Source organism: Neoarius graeffei, chromosome 18 (genome assembly GCF_027579695.1).
Source record: "Neoarius graeffei isolate fNeoGra1 chromosome 18, fNeoGra1.pri, whole genome shotgun sequence".
NCBI classification, from domain to species: domain Eukaryota; kingdom Metazoa; phylum Chordata; class Actinopteri; order Siluriformes; family Ariidae; genus Neoarius; species Neoarius graeffei.
In genome coordinates, this window is record NC_083586.1 from 9,078,396 (window position 1) to 9,083,930 (window position 5,535).

The 5,535-nt window shown below is 41.2% G+C and overlaps 1 long non-coding RNA gene across 1 annotated transcript; it reads left to right on the forward strand.

The window, feature by feature from the left end:
- Nucleotides 1-1,520: 1,520 nt before the first annotated feature.
- LOC132866589 (uncharacterized) lies at nucleotides 1,521-2,694 on the forward strand. Its single transcript, XR_009650596.1, has 3 exons — nucleotides 1,521-1,938; nucleotides 2,436-2,545; nucleotides 2,644-2,694. It is a non-coding gene; the product is annotated as an uncharacterized LOC132866589 (long non-coding RNA).
- The last annotated feature ends 2,841 nt before the right edge of the window (nucleotides 2,695-5,535 follow it).

Below are 5,535 nucleotides of genomic sequence, written 5' to 3' on the forward strand. Positions count from 1 at the left end.
AGTCCACCTTTGGGGAAAAAAGATCCCCCCCCCCTCCACAATGCTGGCTACGGGCCTGAAATTGCCACTGTTTGTCTTATCCTGCTTACACATAGATACGAGTAAAGGATATAAGTATAAGTGATAATGATAAGTAAATGATAAAAAAAGAACAAAAAACAGTTTACTTTCTTAACTCAGCAATGGATTTGACCTATCTTTGAAAGTTTTTTTGCAAATAACTTAACATTTCCAAGATGATCATAAATTAATTCTAAGAAGATTGAAAGTGTTACAAAACCTGCATCTTATACCTAACTGGTGGGAATGGTGGTGTTACAACTTATCCTGGTGTTACTTTCATACCCGGTGTCTCTCATCTCTGTTGTATTGACTTTTTCATTTCAAGGCATGATATAAAAAAGGGCCAGTACGTATACGTAGCGATATGTCGTTGGATGTCCCACGTTGTCCCATAATGCAGTGCGATTACCACTGCTGTTTACTGGATGACGTCATTTTCGTTATATACCTGGGTGCACGTGAAACTCCCACACCACTCGGTTGGATCGCGACTCTCTTGTGGATCGGCCTGCTGTTACGCTTGGACCATTGAAACAACATTGAGAAAAACACTGGACCACGCTACATTTTCATTCATCCCTGGACATCTGGTACATACCATTATTCAGTCACTATTAATAAAGGGAATTTCAAATACAATTTCAAGCAGTTTAAGGCCGAATCCCATTTCACCCCTTGGACCAACCCCTTGGCCCTTCCCCTCCATTTTGCGTGTTCACGTGAAGGGGTAGGGGTATCCCAATCCCAGTTAACGCGGAGGGGAAGGGGTAGGGCTTCTGTACCCCTCCAAACGGAGATTTTCCTGGAGCTGACTCCGAACGAAGGGGTTTGAGTGATTTCCCACAATGCCATGCGGATTTCAGCGAGATTTCATGTGGATTTCAGAAAGATGCCGGTTCCCGCGGCGAAAGATTGTCATAAATGTATTTTCTCCATTATTTACGTGTTTTAAGTTGTTATCCAGAGGAAACACGCCGCTTGATTCGCTTTCGAGCTGAGAATGAGCAGCGATTTCTGAAATCCAAGCTGCTGCTAAAAAGCTTTGGGAGTGAGTATTGTTTTCGGTTGCTTGACTGCGTACGTTTTGTTCTGTTATTCTCGCTTTTATTGTTTACATGAGTGTTCTGACACCTCATTCTGTTGGATATGGTGCACGAAGCGCCAAAGATATCCCATTCAGTGGTGTTAGTTAACAAATCACACCCTGCCAGCAGAGATTTCTGGTTCTGCCTCTGGCTCTGACTGTAGCGGCTGGTCGCAGCCAATGACGCATTTGGTCGCGTTTTGCTAACGTAAACGCTGACGGAGGTACGCGATGACGTATGCGATCGTTGAAGGGCTATCCCAATACGTAGGGGTTGAATTTCAAGCCCTATCCCTTGTAGCTCAGTTTCAAGGGGAAGGGGGAGGGGTAGAAATTAGAATTGGGATTGGGCCTAAGAAGTTATGATGAACTTCAGTCATATCACGCGTTGGAGAAATTTCCCTCAACTAGTATCCATTTGAAACAACAACAATGCAGATGCATTATTCAATCGAAAAACGAGTCGAAGTAGTTGTCTTGTTGGAGTGAAAACTTAGCGTTGGTGTGAAAACTTAGCGTTTAAATCGAGCATGTAGGCCTAGGTCGCATGTCATTTTGAGCTGACCTGTTCTTTTGTGTAGCCTCATTATTGTCTCATTATTGTCTTCATGCTACATTTTATTCTGTCAGGTGTCTACCTTAGCCCTTTGTGGAGGAACCGACGTAGGGGTCACAGTGAGGCGGATGCTGCGTAGCCTCCTGGTCAACAGCTTGGCCAGCCAATTTAACTGGGCTGGAAAGGGGGGAAAAAACTGCGTTTAAGGACACCAAGATCCCTGATGTCCTGTTTGGTAAGTTATGCATGTGCACAAAGCTGTAAAAGAGGGTAAAATAGTAAGCTGTCGCAAGTACTTGCACACTACTTCTAAACGTTCTTTGATAACTCCTTCACTAACTGTAACATTACGATTATAACAACAATGACAAACATATTGTGAAAGATGCAAAGGATTAAAAAGGATTAAGAAACTCACCAGGCGCCTTACTCAGAAAAAGCAGGTGTGCAGGCAAGTCCAGGGAGGCTGACTGAGTGACGAACGGTCCGGTAGTGGCATTTCTATTTCCGCTTTGTGTCAATGGGGAAATTAAAATGTTTTTTTTTTTTTAATCCCGTTTAAATTGTCACAAGATTCACATCTATGGTTTCTGATTTTTACATATATTTTCTGTACTAGTACCATTACTTGCCACCTACCACTAGAGTGTAACGTGCATAGTCTTAACAACTCAAACTTTAACAATTATCACCATGCAAAGTCTCAATGTTGTTTTGTTCTTTTTCTTTCAGATGCTCTACAAAAGCAGCTGCCAGGGAGCACACACGCTACTTTTAGTGACGCAATCAAGAAGTGGCTTAAGTATGCGCCAGAGAGAGAGGGAGGGATGAGGAGACGTGAGGTAGGGTGGCATTTAGAAACCCATAGCCTACTGCTGACTTTCTTTATCAATGCTGCATCAAATTAATTTTGGTTATGTTTTTCTGTTTCCATGTACAGGTGTCTGCGCTGCAGGAGGAATAGGCCACAATTATAAATTATAAATAAATCATAAAATGTTTCTAAGAACTTATTCAAGTGTGTTCTGTTCCTTATAAATGTTAAAAGTTATGCCTCATTAGATAGCTTGACAAACATTAGGAGAGGTGCATTGTTGCATGCATTTTTATATCCTGTTGTACATTAAACAGGACGTAGCCTACGCACATTGATATAAATTAAGTTGCACTTTCATGGTTGAAGTATGCATGTGTGTGTTCATCCTAGGCAAGAGCCCCGATGCTTTATTGTTAGCTAGTTTAATTTAGCCTGTTTTGCTTAATTTGTAGCCTTCCTGTTGTACATAAAACAGGAAGTAAAGTTGGATGAATCATCGCCGAAAATTAAACTATAAATCGACCGAAATCCGTAGTTGAATAAAGGGTGAAAGGGGATCTATTCTCTGTCGGCCACCATCCACTTTTCAACGTCGTTTCAACGCAAACTCGTATGAGCAAAGCGGTGTTGAATCAACGCCGGTGATCCACGATGATTCGACGGCGTATGGTCGAAGAACATGCCGATGATTCCCCGTCGAATCAACGCCCTTTTGCTATCTGGGTTGTAAACATTGTATTAGTTTCCACTATTATGCTGATGACACACAGTTGTATGTTTCTGCAAAACCTGATGAGAGACACCAGCTTAATAGAATTGAGGAATGTGTAAAGGACATTAGACACTGGATGCTTATTAACTTCCTTCTGCTTAACTCTGACAAGACTGAAGTGCTTGTACTAGGACCACATGCAGCTAGAAGTAAGTTTTCTGATTACACAGTGACTCTGGATGGCCTTTCTGTTTCTTCAAGTGCAGCAGTAAAAGACCTCGGAGTGATTATTGACCCCAGTCTTTCATTCAAAACTCACATTGATAACATTACCCTGATAGCTTTCTTTCATCTCAGAAATATTGCTAAGATAAGAAATTTAAGTCTAGGCTGAAAACATATCTGTTTAGTCAAGCCTTGTGTTAATGGTGTTTATGAGGTAAAGGTGTAGATCTGGAGGGTCCTCAGACATAGAGTGTTTTGGTAAACTGGGATGTATGGATGCTGTCAGTCCCCAGTCGATTGCTCACTCGAGTTTGTTGACAGTGTAGTGGCTGGCTGCTTTATGTCCTGGGGCTCCCTCATGCCTGTGTTACCTTCTGGCTCTCCCCTTTTAGTTATGCTGTCATAATTAGTTGCCGGAGTCCCTGCTTGTACTCAGTGCAATATGTATACTGTTCCTACTTATTCAGGTGACATTGGGCATACCTAACAACCTGTGTTTTCTTTCCCCCTCTTCCCCCCCCCCCAAATCTGTCCCTCTGAGTTACATGTTGGTCCTGGGATCAATATGCTGACCTCTTCTGCTCCTTGGACCTGCCTGATCCATCCTGGTGCCCTGTGTCTGGTTGGAGTCTCATCGCATCGCTCCTGTGGAGGATGGCCCCATGAGGACAGTTGAAAGTCACACTTGGAGGACGCTCTGGACTCTTACAGTAATGCTTTTATGGCTGAGGACTACAGTTGACTTACTAACTTTAGGACTGCAGTTGTCATGAACAGTTTTGCACTCAAGTTCCCATCAATGAAGAGTTTATAACATCAACGAAACTGACTTCTTGTTAAAACTGTTAATATTATAGTCATGCTGTCTGTTGTTGCCCAAATGAGGATGGGTTTCCTTTTGAGCCTGGTTCCTCTCGAGGTTTCTTCTTCATGTCGTCTGAGGGAGTTTTTCCTTGCCACCGTTGCCACAGGCTTGCTCATTGGGGATAGATCAGGGATAAAATTAACTCATGTTTTAAGTCATTCAAATTGTGTAAAGCTGCTTTGTGACAATGTTTATTGTTAAAAGCGCTATACAAATAAACTTGACTTGAACTGTCTAGGAGGAGTACGTTAAAAATGACCATGTGTAATTTCACTCCAAATGGCCTTATGACATCATCGTTCCAAAGTTCTACCCATTCATTTCAATGGGAAATGGAAAAAGGGGTGCTATGAAGTCCCTGGGTCATGCCCGGGGCCAAAAGTCTGTGGCTGAGTAGCGAGGACAATGACTGATGTGTGTATCAAATTTCATGAGTTTTCATGCATGGGAAATGCCTCAAATAAGGCCAAACACGGCATAATAATAATAATAATAATAATCCTTCGAAAAACAATAGGGTCTTGCACTGAACGGTGCTTGACCCTATTGTTTTCCTTCGAACAGTAGGGTCAAGCTATTGTTTTTCGAAGGATTATTAGGGCCCGAGCACCGTTCGGTGTAAAGACCCTATTGTTTTCGAAGGAAAACAATAGGGTCTTGACACCGAACGGTGCTCGGGCCCTAATAATCCTTCGAAAAACAATAGGGTCTCACACCGAATGGTGCTCGGGCCCTAATGATAGACAAAAAGAAAGAAGTTCACATTTAAATTTGAATTAGGTGAGAAAAGAAAAATGAAAAAGAAAAGGGAAAAAATGAGGCAAACAAGCAAGTAAAATAAATAAAAGGGGCATAAATTTAAAAAGAAAGTGAAAAAGAGAGAAAACTAAAGGGACAGATTAGAAGGGGAAAATGCACAAAACAAGAAAGCAAGACAGGACGAAAAAAATAAAAGGAAATAAAATGAAAGAAAGAAAAAAGAAAGAAAGAAATGAAAAAATGAGGAAAAGGTAAGACACTGAAAAAATGAAACAGAAGAGAAAAAGCAAGAAATACAGATAGAGAGAACAATTATGAAGGGGAAAAGAAAAAAAATGAAAAGGAATAAAAAACAGAAACCACAAAACGGAATAATGAAAAAGATGAAAAATATAATAGAAAATAAGGACAAAAAAAAGAAAAGAAATAGAAGGAAAAACTGGAAGAAGAAAAA